The following is a 15094-nucleotide window of genomic DNA, read 5'->3' as shown; positions in this document are numbered from 1 at the left end:
AGGTGAAAGTTTAAAAAGAAGGGAAATAGGGAAAAATCTCAGTGACATATTTTCCCTCTGAGGCTCTCGTTTCTTGCATTGCTTTCCTTTGCTGTCACTTCCACTGAATTTCCAGGTCCCAAAGTCAGGTACTGGAATTCAAAGTAGAACGCTTTCCCTCGCTTCTGTGTGTTTCTGCTCCCCAGAGTCCTACGTCTGGATTTCAGATTCTATTTTTACAGCCCTCAGCGTGGAGAGTGATGTGGATTGTATTGATTGAAGCCGGTTGGGTGTTGAGAAATTTCTTTTACTAAAAGCTTTGCATGGTTTGAAAGAGGAGAGCATCGGGCAGGCGGCAAGCCTCGGGATGCAGGAGAAGGCGTTTCCTGCGGGCACCTGCCCTTCTTGCTTACAGCCTAATATTCCGCCCACATCTGTAGTTACAGCAGGAACCCGGCATTCTCAAGTCAGCTCCTCCAGTCCATCTCAACTTCCCGGCACTGAATAAGTGGTACAAGTAGATCCATTTTTTTTTCTTGCACAAAGTAAGACATTTTTATTGGGCACTTAAGTAATGGCAGGTAAAAGGCCACTTCAGAAGCTTCCTGCTCACAACCCCAGCTCAAATCTTTCCTTCCTACCTTCATCTCAGATCTCCTAGCCCCGTCCAAGTCAGGTCCCTCTCTTCCATGACTCTCATGGCATATTTTGATCTTCTTTAGAGTATCTTCACACTTAGTAATATTATTAGTTGATTAATATGCCTTCTGCTCAGCCGTAGAAAGGTCCACAGCATTCTGTGCCTGATTGTTTTTTTTAGTGTGGTGTGTGTCACAGTAGATACTCAAAGAGTAATCATCGAATAAATGGGGGAATTTCCATCCCTTTCTCCTTCTGATCTCCGTTTCTTAAATCAGAAAACAGAACTTACAAGGGTCAGGTAACCTCTTTGGGGATTTCGTGGTCAACGTGTGGTAGACTTGGCAATTGAGTTGAGGTTGGACTGCCCTCCCCCACTCCTATTGCGTGTCAGGTACATTCTGTTCCAACCACTTTTCAACCTATCTTGTCTGATTTAATTTCGGTTGAAAGCAAACAGCAGATCTCTTGCTGCTTGTGACAGAAGAGTCATAACAGAATCAACTGAGAGGAATATGTTGGTTCAGAGTGAGTGAGGATTTTGATTTGAGTGGAGGATCTTCTCGCTTGACCTGGAGCTTCCCTGGTTGCTGCCCAAGCAGCGCTGTTTCCTGAACACCCTACAGTGAAGCCATTACAACCCACCCAGTGTCTTAACAGCACAAGAAATGCTGCTGCCACTTAGCTTGCAAATGCATTTTAAGCTCTCTTTACTAGAAACTTCTAGATGTCTTTGCACAGGGGTGAGATTAAAAACATTAGCTTGTTATAAACCCTCAGGACTTGATATATAAAATATTACTGAAAAGGTACAAAGTATTCAAGTATTATACTGCATAGCACAGGGAAATATATACAAGATCTTGTGGTAGCCCACGGAGAAAAAATGTGACAATGAATATATACATGTTCATGTATGACTGAAAAATTGTGCTCTACAGTCGAATATGACACAACATTGTAAAATGATTATAAATCAATAAAAAGTGTTAAAAAATACAAGTATTTTGCTATACCATTGACTGTGTGTGTGTTTCTCAAAATAGTTGCTTTTATCATTTTCCTGTGAAGTCTATATTTTCCTTTCTTAAATAACTGTCGTGCTTCCCCACTTGACATTTCCACAAATTAAATTATTTTAAACTCCTTCCACGTGCATTTTTGTTTACATCTCTGATTGTAGTATTAGAATAATTTGTTGGGTTTTTTTTTAGTATTTAATTATTTCCCATTTTTAATTAGGGCATATTTACATAGGCTAAAATCCAGCTTTTTTAGTGTACAATTCTGAGCATTTTGGCAAACCTACACAGTGTGTAACCACCACAATTATGATTTAAAACAACTCCATCACTCCAATAAATTCTTCATAGGCAAAGTCAACCCCCGTCTGCCTGCTCCTAGCCCTGACCTCCACTAATCAACTTTTTGCCTTTTAGTTTTGCTTTTCAAAGAATGGCACATGGAATGAGGGACAGTATGTAACCTTTTGAGTCTGGCTTTTTCTTGCGCTTAACACCATCCACCTGAGATTTATCTCTGCTGTTGTGTGGATCCATAGCTTGTTCCTCATTGCTGCTGAATTGCAGTCCACCCTAGCGGAGGAACATATGGGTAGTTGCCAATTCACAAAGAAATGCATATAATCATTTGCATACAGGATTTTTTTTGGTGAACGTAAGTTTTTATTTCACTTGGCTAAATGTCTCAGAGAGAGAAGTGTGGTATGCACATGATCAATTTTTCAAGACACCGCCAAACTCTTTTGCAAAGTGAAAATTAGGATTTTTCCTAATGACTCATGATGGTAATTTCTCATACACATATTTAGTGTCCATATATGACTTGTCTGAATTGTTAGTAGGTACTTTGTCTATTGTTTTAAAGTATTTGTTTTCTTATTCCGGAGTTTTGAGAGTCATTATATTTTTATAGGATATACGAGCTGCAAATATTTTTTCCCTATCTACGGCTTGTGTTTGCTTTTCATTCTGTTAACAGTCTCCTCCAACTAACAGGAATTCTTAACTTTAATGATGTCCAAATTATCATTTTTTTTTCTTTTATGGGTTCTGCTTTTGGTGTTGCATGTAAAAAATCTTTGCCTAACTCAAGAGCACAAACACTTTCCCTCATGTTTTCTTCTAGCAGTTTTAGAATTTTAGGTTCTATAATAAGGTTATGATTCATTTTGAGTTGACTTTTTGGACAGGGCAGGATTGAGGTGTTGAAAAGAGAAAAGACTGTCATTTTTCTTGGATTGCCCTTGCATTTTTCTTGAAAATCAGTTGACCATATCTATGTGAGTGTATTTCTGGACTTCTTCTTCTGTTCCATTCATCTACATGATTATTAATTCTCGATTACAATGTTATTTTGACTCCTATAGTGATAGGTGTAAAATCAGGTTGTTTGAATTCTGCAAATTTGTTCTTTTACGTTTATTTACTTTTGGCGATAGTAATGCCCTTTTAGAGTCTCCTATAATTATTTTTTTATAATACATTGCATTTATTTTGGATTATAATTCAACCTATTAAAATGTATGAGACATGAATAGATTAAGGCACAAGATATTTGGGATTAGCTTCAAAGTCATCAATTAGGCCCACAGTTGTGGATAAAGAGGAAATAAAATTGAACAAGAGTTAAAGGTTGTTGAAATTGGTGATGGGTATGTGGTTACTTCATTTTCCTTGCTTTTTATAATGAATGGATACTAATTTTTTCTCTAAAGTTCTTTCTTTATATCTTTTGAGAGGACCATGCAGGTGCGTGTTTGGCATCTATCTTATCTGCTGTTCTCTTTGCTTGGATCTGTGGTTTCATGTCTATTAATTTTGCAGTGTTCTCAGCCATTATTTTTCAAATACTTACTTTTCAGGGTCCTCTCTGCTTCTTCTCCGGGGACCCTGGGGTTGCAATTATGCACGGGTTTAAATTTTGTATTTCCCTACATCTCTGTATAGTCCTCCTGCTTTCCTGCTGTCCTCCGCTGTCTTTCTGGGTCTTTGAGTGGAGCTTCCTCAATCATCCTGCCCTGCTGCCAGCGGCAGATGTGGATTTTGCCTATATTCTATCTTGTCTCCCAGAAGAAGTTAGTTCTGCAACCCCTCATCTCACCTGCAGCGCCTTTTCCCCAGGGCACCATGGGCAAGAGGGTTTGCTGCCCTTTGTCTAGCAGCTTAAGGCGTTTTCCCCTGTAGTATTGAGGGAGTAAGGGTCTAGCTGAATTTTCATCAGTGCCTGCATCTCTGTCCCCTAGGGTTACCCAACGAGGACCTCTGTCTCAGGACTCTTGTCAGCCTTTCATATGTTTCTGAGCACCACTGAGGGGTATGGAGAGGAGCCGCAGGGGAAGTTGACTTTTCCTAGTTTCTGTGATTTTCAACACTTCTATATTCTCCATCTAGCCTGCAGTCGGTCTTTTGTGAATCATTACAATCTACCGATGAATCTTCTTACCAGCGTCGTCCAGGATCTAACCCAGGGAAACAGGTCTTTTCATGTTAAGGTCTACTTGGAAAAGCCTGTCTTTCCTTGGGGTTCAGGTTAATCGATTACCTAGTGACCTCAGCTTTCTGATGTGTTCAATAACGGTTGTGAATTTCCAGATTTTCTATTATGTCACCATTCTTAGAAGGGCAGGAGCGATCCTCTGTCTACCAATCTAGAGCATAAAGAGAAACTTGCATGTATTGTTCAAACCTAAATATATATATGCTCAGAATATCCATTACATAAAAAACAAAACACAGAACCAAAATGAGAATTACGAATAAAAATAAATCTAATGACCCTTCTCAGAGAGAAAGCTCATTTTGATGGCGGGACACTCCTAAACCACATTTTCACAAGGCACGTTAGAGAGTCATGACAAATACATATTTTTTTGAAAAAAATGTTTGCACTTTCTGGTTCCTAGTTCCTAAATTCCTCGTCTTTTTACCAGTTGCTTCCTTCTACCGGTCTTCCATTTTACAGTTTTTATTTTTCAGTCGTCGCTGTCGACGCAGCATGAATTTGTTTCCATCTTTTCCCATACAGTCATGGAATTTTCAATCTTTTTTCATCTGAGTGCAGCGATAGCAAAATTCAGTATGTAGCGTTTTCAAATTGGAGGTGACTGATTTATTATGTGAGCATCGCACTGGTTAATATCTGTATAGGAGAATAAATGGTCTCCTTTTGAAATGTGGGTTGAACGTGTTTTCTGGGAAGCTGGCCACATGTCCTCAGTGGGTCATGAGGAGAGCACAAAAGTTCCATCTTCCACTCGCCTGCATTTCAAACGGCAACTCCTTGCATGTTATTTTTATTCTGCTTTTCTGTTGCAAATTAATTCACAGGCTGTGTGTGCTTTTCTTCCTTTAAAAAAAAAAGAACTCATCTATGGAAGAGAAGAGATGGAGCGCTATTTGTAATGTCAACTCCAATACGTATAGATTTATCCTACCTGGTACCAAACACTGAACAGCTGGACGCTGTCAGAGTCCTTTTCATAGTTCTCAGCATGATGGTGGGAACGGGTCGGATTCTGTCACCTGTTGGTTCGTCCAGGTGCTGCCGGGAGGTGAGGAAGCCCATGGGTCTCTACGTCCCAAGGAAAGGTTTCTTGGCCCTGGTCATGTTCTTTACTGAATTCGCTGTGGTCACCTTGACGTTGGCGAGCTTCCCAGCTCAGCCATCATCTTTGGCCATGCCTCCATTCGCAGCACAACATTTCCATCCTAGTTTCGGCCTGTTTCTTTTTTGGGGGGAAGAGGCTCCCCACCAGAGAGGGAAGGGCAGCCATGGAGGAGCCAGATTCCCTGCAGGTGTGATCGCGATGCCTTTGGGTCTGTTCTGGAAGCTCACTGCGGATGCACAGACAAGGTTAGCTCCTCAGGTGGTGGACCATCCCCTCTCCAGCAGCTCACAGTGACTTGACTTCCTCCTTCCCTCTCCCCACGTCACCGTGTTCATGTGGACCTTATAACATCAAAGCCGCCCTACTTATTCACCGCAACAACATGCTACTAAGTTAGTTATTTTTCCTGGCTCTTGTGCCTCCCTGGCAGCTGGTAAGCTGCTGTCTACCTTTTAAAATGCAAATTAGACCCCTGCATCCCTCCTGTCCCAATAGCCTGCGAATAAAATCAAGAGGCTTGACCTACACGATCAGACCCTGGTCCGTCTTTCTAATCTCATTACCCTCCCTCCAGATGTCCCCTTGCTTTCTCCTCTCCTGCCACGCTGGCTCCTCACTGTCTTCAGAACTTGCCAAGGAGACGCTTCTGGATCTTGCTCTTCTGTCTGCCTCCGATTATCCACTCTGGTAACTCCCTCTCTTTCTTCTCTTCTGTGCTCAACTGTCCCTGCTCAGCTGTCTCCTTTCTCCCCCTTCCTGTCACTATTGTCCTTCATACAGCTTAGTGCTTCCTGACACTATGACAATTTATTTGTTTTCTATCGCCTTTCTCTCCCGACTGGAATGTTTTATAAAAGGAAAGACTTGGTTGCATTCGCTGGAATGGGCAGGTGTAGAGGTACGCATGAAATATTTGCTGAATTCATAGCAGACAAAGGAGCTTCAGTGCATTAGGCTGATGATAAATTAGGGGGCAGCTTCCAGCTTGGGACGGCTCTGGTCCCTCACCCAGCACCCCTGGCTACGCACTGACCCACCACAGAAAGTGAGATTCCACGTGGAGCGGCCCCTTCCTCTCCCAAGCTGAGCGCTTTCTCGCCATCTCTGCTCATCTAATTCAGGCTGCGTTCGGGGTGCCCTTTCTAGATCTTTCTATTGACTCCTTGAAACACGTCAGTGCTTTATCTAGAGGATGGCGTCTGAGTTGACCCTTTGAGTTCTTCTTCAGTCTATCCCTTCTTATCCTATTTGAGAGAAAGTACGGTGGATACCTATTTCTGATTGTTATCGCGAAAGTCATTTTTTCAGTTCAGTTAGTTTCTGCAAACGGAGGGCGGGATGCTCAGGGAAATATTTGCATCATTCCCAGAAAACTGGCCATGCCGTGGTGGTATCAGAATCATGTCTTCCAGGCATGGCCACATCCTGATCCCCAGAAGATGCGACCGTATCACCAGTATGTGGCCAAGACGCATTTGCAGAGGTGATGAAAGGTCCTGAGATGGGGACATTATTCCCGTCTTACCTGCTAGGACTAACTTAGTCACAAAGATCCCCATGAACTGAAGGAAGGAGTCAGGAGAATCACAATCAGAGGAGATATGACAATGGAAGGAAAGGTTGAAGTGATGGCAGAAAGGAACCAAGAACCTAGAAATGAAGACGTCTCTAGAAGCTCAAAAAGACGAAGCAGAGGGTCCCCCCTGACCCCCGTCCAGGGCTTCCAGAAGGAACACAGTCTTGCCCACACTTTGATTTGACCCCAATGGTGCCCACTTTTGAACTCCTGGCCTCCAGAACTTTGAGATCACAAATGTGTATTCTTTTCAGGCCCTGAGTTTGCAATAATTTGGAATAGCGCCAACCGGAAATCAGTGCAGATTTTGTTGCCGGAAGTGGGCTGTTGATGAAACAAATATGTAAAAATCGTGTGGGGCAGCTGGGGAATAAGGCCGTGGGGAGAGGTTTGTCCTTCAGTTCAATTTTCTGAGGAAATCCCTGCATTATTCTGCAAACATTAGACCCCTTAGATATATATATATTTTTTCCCTTTGAGGTATTGATCCCAATTGTAATGAATCAAATATTTGATTTTACTGCTTCTCTCTTCCATTTGATAAAGAAACGCATTGCATCTCTCTTGACCTTTTATTGGCAGCAATTAATGGGATGCTTGGCCCCTACAAACATTCAGCAAATGTAGGTCACATGTCCCTTTTTTGTGTCCCCGGTCACTGGAACTTTAAGCCGGCGTGTGCCCAGTCTAAATTGTGAAATTTATTATTAAATGTGTCTTGGATTTCTTTTCCATCTCAAGGCCTCGGATTTTTCTGCTGATTACTGCATCATGAGATCCCATCATGCTAGCCACTCATCCTCTTTCTGTAATTACAGTTTGAAATGACAGGAAAATTGGCATAGAGGCAAAAATCTTCGAAAGCTTCATGAGGACTGATCCAGCTCATACAAGCTTAAAATACTCATCAGAAAAATAGCAATCAAAATAAGGATGCAAATGGATGGATTTACTATCTTGATTTCTTGAAAATGTGTAAGCACGTCTGACTGTCCTTTATGACCGGATTACCACGTTCTGTTGATCCTTATTTTGTGGTTGGCTTTATTCCTTTGATAACTATGTAAGTTTAAAAAGCCAAAAATCTAATCTGTTCTTAGAAACAATAATTAGTACACGTATGGAAACTAAAAAAATGTGCAGTATACAGTTTATATGTATTTACATGCAATATAATGTGTATGTGCAGTCGAACTGTAATAATTCTCATAATAAAACTGGAAATGAGATAATAAAATAAAATGCTCTTGAGTCATTCTTCTTTCTGGTAACAATTATTTCCCTCTTTATGTTTACATAATGGCTAAATACACCTCTTTCTCCACGTAACACTGTTCTTCCATAAAAAAATCCTTTATTGCTGAAATGAAATGGATTGAAATAAACTCATCTATTAATTCCCCCTCTGCAGGCAATTTTTTCATTACATATTTAGCTCTATGTTAATGAAAAAGTACTTTCATGCCTTTGGATATAATATTTACTTATGTATCGTGTTCACTCGGTTTCCAAAAGTGTTATTTCAAAGAGTCATTTTTTTCTTCTCATTAAACCCCTGGTTTCTAGTGCTATGTTAAATGTTGAAACAAAGTTGGGAAAAAAAAAACCTTGAGATTTGCTCATTTTAATATTAAATCATATTTAATTAGATTATGATCTCTTTTGTTATAGTTCAAAGGTTGTTTTCTTGTTTTTTTTTTTACAGGAAAATTGGCAAATTAGTAAACAATGCCATTTAGAAAAAGCTTTCTAAAAGAATGTCTTAAGAGAGTTGAAGCCAGCTTTGATCGTGATGAAAGTAGACTTCTGTTGCCAACTGCTTCACTGATAATTTTTCTTATAATTAAAATGTATTTCCTTGTATTTAATCTACCCTTTCTTTATCACACACTCAGTCCCTTTTAATTTCTATTATTGAATCCAGTCCTATTAACTGCTAGCTTTTCTCTGTGCTAAACATGAATGGCAGTTTGGGGAAATTTTTTTTATCAGAAAAACATTTCCCTGTCCTCCATACAAAGGAAATTATTTTGGGGCATTATTCCGGTCCTGAAATATGACCATATAGTTTATCTCATTCCATTTCATACATAGCTTGAGAAGACAGATTGCATTTTTAATGATTTATGTATATTCATCGTGCAATTTCCTTCTGATACTCAAGGTGTAATTTATGGCATCTGATTGAAGGGCACCTTCCAACAGTTATGCCTCAGGTAAAAAAAATAATGTAGACACTTGTTCGCCACTTTTCCATTGAGTTGGGCCACCTCCTGACATGGAGATAGAAAGGTCTACATTCAAACATCTTACTTTTTGAAAAAATGTAACTGCAAAGGATATCACACAAAGTATATTTCTAATAATTTTGAGACAACTTTATGCCCATTAGAATGTCACTAATACTTAATTCTTTGTTCTTAGAGTTCACTTTTTTTTCTGAAAAATTATTGATATGCTCAAATCAAAGGAAGCGAACTAGAATGGGAGAGGCAGAGCTAAATTGCCCAGCATTTATACCTCCCATATTCTTCTCAAATAAGAGGGTCTCATGGGTTTTGAAGACTTTCTTTTTTAATATTTTTTATTGATTTATAATCATTTTACAATGTTGTGTCAAATTCCAGCATAGAGCACAATTTTTCAGTTATACATGAACATGTATATATTCATTGTCACTTTTTTTTCGCTGTGAGCCACCACAAGATCTTGTATATATTTCCCTGTGCTGTGCAGTATAATCTTGTTTATCTAGTCTACAATTTTGAAATCCCAGTCTGTCCCTTCCCACCCCCCATCCCCTTGGCAACCACAAGTTTGTATTCTATGCCTGTGAGTCTATTTCTCTTTTGTATTTATGCTTTGTTTGTTTGTTTTTAGATTCCACATATGAGCGATTTCATATGGTATTTTTCTTTCTCTTTCTGGCTTACTTCACTTAGAATGACATTCTCCAGGAGCATCCATGTTGCTGCAAATGGTGTTATGTTGTTGGTTTTTATGGCTAAATAGTATTCCATTGTATAAGAAGACTCTTTTAAAAAAAATTAATGCCTACATTTGACTTATATTTCTGGCAGGCTTAAGGGAGTTTTCCACATGGCAACATGATCAAGTGTTGCAGGAAGCAGTGTGGTTTTCAAAACTGCCAGTGGAAAACCACAAACCCATGAAAAAATGGCTCTGGATATTCACAGAATCACACTTGGGGAAAGTTAATCATGAAATTTTCAGTAATTCCTCCAGGAATTATTTTCCAGGGATGTTTAATGGTGGCAGCATGTCCCCTTGGTAATCATGCCTGGTCACATTATTAATACAGCTGATCAGTTTGGACCAAATAGTATTTAACTACACATATCGAACAATGATCAGAGAGCCGGATTCATGAATAATTTCTGAACGACATTTATATGCAAATTCCGTTCATGGCACCAGCAACTGAATCATGTTTTCTTTTTCTTTTCTTTTCTTTTTTTTTTTTTTGTCCCTGGACACATAAAACTGTGGGTTGACTTCTGAAAAAGCAACTGCCTTTGGAAGATTCAAGAATTGTCTCCCATCCTTGCCTGAGTTACCTGGCATCTCTCTGCCCACCTGCTGCTCATTGAAACCAAAATGGGAGAAGCTGAAATTCTCCCCTTGGGGCCGCCATCTTGCTTTGCCCCCCCCAGTCTCACCAAGCGGCCCCCCACCGCCTTCACCAACTCTTCACACTCAACCCTTCATCTGCCATAGGTTTGGCTTGGCTTCGATTTTTTGTGATGGGCTCTGAAGCAAAAGTGTAAAATGACTTTTGAAAGGGTCTGCCTGTCATGTCTTTGATTTGAATGTTTCGTTTAACGGAGGTGGAGGGAAAAATGTGAAGTTTCAAAAACTTGCAAGCAGAATTGTTTCTCACCATTGAGGTTTCCGAAAAAAAAAAAAAAAAAAAAGAAATTTCGTTCTCTGTGCTCTGTGTCCTGCTCTCAAGTCTGCTGAACTTTGCTTTAATCTGGTCTTGTGTTGGAAAAATACTAGAGGGCCGTTGGTGACAAAAGGCAGTTTTACAAGAGGATTTGCATCCTCTTGGCCATTCCTCAGAGCGTGACGTGGGGACAGGGATGAGCTTTGGAGGATTTTTTTTGGGGGGTTGGGGGTAGGTAACCAGGTTTTTCTTCCTTCCTTCCTTCTTTCCTTCCCTTATTTATTTATTCAGTGGAGGCACTGGGGATTGAACCCAGGACCTGTGCCTGCTAAGCATGCACTCTCCCCCTGAGCTATACTGTCCCCCCTTGAAGGATTTATTAAATGTATGATGTTGAACTACATGGAACCTCAGAAAATAGTTAAAAAAATTTTTTTCATGTCATGTCTTTTGAATTTGAAGTCAGCAGCTTTTAATGGACGCCTCTCTTGGTTTATGACATTTGAAAAATTTCAGTACAGAAAAAGGATTACAACCATCTTTATTTCTGAATTCAGCAAAGTGGGCAAGTAATAAGGCAATCAGTTACCACTAAGGAGTTGTTAAAAAAAAAATATACAGACAAAACCAGGCACCGCGTTGCAGAATCCCACTGTGATTTTTTTTTCCTTTTTCCTTTTCTTCTGTCTTTTTCTTTTCGTTTTTTGAATAATGTATGTGCAATCATTCTCCCCAGAGCTATCACAGCTTGAGTTAAAATAATTGCTCTAATTTGTATGGCAAAAAAAAAAAAAAGGCACCGTCATTTGCACTGATACAATGCGACGCATGGCAACTCCAATCCTGTGGTTTTAATGGGATTCAAAAAAGCTGCCTGCAATAACGGAGTGTATTAGAGATGCTAAAAGCTGACACCATTTTGTTTTTGTTAAGTGTTGGAGCAATTTAGCTGATGGGGTAAAACGCATGCTAGATTTTTCTGATAAGTAATTTTCCATTCACCTGAATCTATTTCCACATCCCCAAAACTTTGTTTCGTGGCAATTTGCCAGGGACTGGAGTACCCGTGGACTTTTGCTGGTGCTGGACGTTAGATGCAATCGGAGCTCACACAAACCTCTTACCAAATAGCAATGCAGTCATCAGAGGATGCAAAATAAAGGAGCTGGTCTGTTTGAGTAAAGTGAAATATTTCCAGGTGGTCCAATTCATTTTAAGGCTGTTTCAACTCACACTCAACCAACAGGAACCATGAAGGGGGTTTATGGACCTGGTTACTAACATCTTACAACTAAAACCTGAAGTAGCACTTAAACACATTTGCGATTTCAGCTTCTCAGGGCATCTGAAGTGTATTTTAAGCCCTTTTTGATCCCCCGAGAAGCGCAGTGAATCAGGAAGGGCATTTAGGATTTTCAGGATGTTGAAAAGTCAAATGGTTCTAATCTCCTTCTAATTACTTTCTGTCCGGATATCCTAATTGAAATGATTTTCATTTCAACCCCTCCTCTCTCCTTCCCCTCTGTCTTACAATAACCTGCCCTCCACCCCACACCTCTTATTTCCTTAAACTGTTGCATAATTTACTTTTATGCATATTGTGGATTCTCTGTCTTTCCCCCCAGATTGCAAGCTCGGGAGGGCAAGGATTTTTGTCTTTTCGGTCCCTGTGCGTACATCAGTGCTGGTGAGCGTTCCATAAACGGTGGTCAAGTGAGTGTGGCCACAGCCCAGGACAGCCCAGAGTCTTCATGTGAATTCACTTCTCAGGCTGTCAAATCCTGAAGGCTGGTTGGTCACTGGGAAGCCCCAGAGCAGTGGATTTGGGGTGGAAGGGGAGCCCTGGGTGATGGGGTTTGCTCCCTTCTTCTGCCCTAAGGGAAGGGACGACCCATCACCGTTGAGGTGTGGAGCCCACCCTGCCCTCCACGGGGACCCTCGGATCTCCTGAGGAAGGACCAGCAGGAGGATGCCTTCCCACAGGCTCCGCCCTAGAGCATCATCCCATCTCTTAGCTCTGCCAGGGTCTAGCTGCCCCAGACCATGCATCTCTGTGACAACTTGTTCTGTTTCCTCCAACATCCTGTGGGAAGGAAGCCAGGTGGGCACCGGTTCCACTCAGAGCCAGCCAACCCAAGTGCACCCAAGTGCTTCCCGAAGGGGCCTGCCCTTGGTGTGACATGAAGTTGTCCCGAAAGCCAGTGCACAGTGAGCTTCAAAGCCAAGTGCAATGCGGGCTCTGCCATTAGCCGGGGACCGAGATACCCAAGTATTTAGAAGTAGCTTGTTTTGTCAGATTAAAAAAAGATTGTTTAAAAAAACTTGCAAAAGACAGAAAATCATTCTCAATTAACACCCCCTTAACTTTAATTCAGATATTTGAGACAAAAACATGATTAACATGTCAGAGACAAGGTAGTTGAGATTACACAGACACACACAAGTTTGTAGTCTGTTTTCCAGTTGACTTTGTATCATTCATACAATATGAGGGAAAAAAATTGGCATTTTTGAAGACGGTATATTATTGCAAACAGCAAATTTAGTTTTTAACTGTTTCACTACCTTGGGGAACACTTATTAAAATTTTATTATCTTAATCCTTGACTATTTATTTTCCTAGGGTAGATTCCTGGAAACAATTCTATAATTCTAATATACTTTTGACACTTGCAACGTGCTTAACAAACTCCTCTAGACACTATTTGGTTTGCTCCCCACATGTTTAAATGTGATTTTTTTTTAAAATCATTCAGATCAAGATATTCTCTAATCTCCCTTTTTGATTTCTTGTTTTACTCATGGGTTATTTGAGGTTCTTTTTTCCCAAACACATCAGTATTTTTAGCGAGCTTGTAAAATAATGATTATTAGCTTAAATGCACCGTCGTAGGAGGACATACTTTGCATGCGTTCAATTCTTTAAAGTCGTTGAAAATTGCTTGACGGCTCAGCATATGGCGAATTTTTACATGTTCTGTATATATTTGAATGAATACATATACATAAGCATAATTGCTATATGTACTAGTTAGGTAAACTTGGTCATATTTTCCACACATTTTATTTTCTTGTGGATCATTTTTGCTTGTACGATTGACTACAGAAAAACACACTTTGATATTTCCAACAATAATTGTAGATACGTCATTTTCTCCTTTAGTTCTATTGAGTTTTGCTTTACTATTTTCAGGCCGAGTTATTCGATGCATAGGGATTGAGCCTTGCTTTATCTTCTGACGGGGCTGGGACTAGGATACATCAACTGAGGCACCTTGGGTACAAAATTTAAGGAGGTCCTCATGCAAATGGAAGGTTGGCACCTTCTGTAAATGCTGTGCCAAAGTGCCTCCCTGGGCACAATTAGTCCCAGCCCTGTTACGGTAAACGGAAATTTTATCACAATGTCCTCTCTCCTCTTTCTATCTAGTGTTTATTTTACTGCGCCTTAAAGCTCTTTTGATATGTCTTTTTGTATCCTTCTGTTTTCTCCATTCTTTCATTTTAAGTGTGTTTCTACAAAGCCCAGCTTTGCTCTCTGAAAGCTTTGATTCCAGTCTGACCACCTTTGGCTTTTAATTGCAGTATGGAAACCACTTCCAGTCAATGCATTTACTCAGATATTTGGGTTTCATTTTACCAAATTACTGTTGGTTTGCTATTTATATGACTGTTGTAGCTTCTCATTTCTTTCCTTTCCTGTCTTCATTTGCATTTTAAAGATCTTTCTTTCATTCTGTTTTCTTCCTTGACTTGCTTCGTACTTATATTGTTAGTCCCAGTTGCTCCTTTGAAGTAACATTTCTTTTCCCCCATTTGCTTTCACAGTTTCCCTTTCTTAAAATTTATCCTGTGTGTGGTCTGTTGTGTTTGTTGAATCTGTGGTAAGATACCCTTTGCTGTCTTTTCAAATATTGCTTCTGCTCCAGTCTCGTTTTTCTGACGCCAGGACTCCAAGTGACGTGTATTAGACCTTTTCTGCATTTTTCATCATTTGTTTCTCTGTGCTTCACTCTGCTACTGAGGTGAGGAGAAATTATTCTGGGTGCGTGGATCACACTTTGAAAACTGTCTCCAGTGATGGGACCCTTCAAGATCCCAGCCAGCTCTCCCTTCTCAGTGGGCTTGGAATCCAGGTTGCTTTTCCTCTGAGCCCCAGGAGTCTTAAGAACACACGTTCATCTTAGCCTTTATGTAGATTTTGTGATGAACAGATCCCCAAGGAGAACCCTCAGAACCAAGATTTCTACCCCTGAATTTTCTTCTTAGAAGCCTCTGCTACATAATTCTCCACCATCTCTAACTCTAATTTTCTTCTTAGGCGTCTCTGCTACATAATTCTCCACCATCTCTAACTCCAGTT

Source organism: Vicugna pacos, chromosome 36, assembly GCF_048564905.1.
Source record: "Vicugna pacos chromosome 36, VicPac4, whole genome shotgun sequence".
In the NCBI taxonomy this organism is placed as follows: Eukaryota; Metazoa; Chordata; class Mammalia; order Artiodactyla; family Camelidae; genus Vicugna; species Vicugna pacos.
This window is presented reverse-complemented; position numbering follows the sequence as displayed.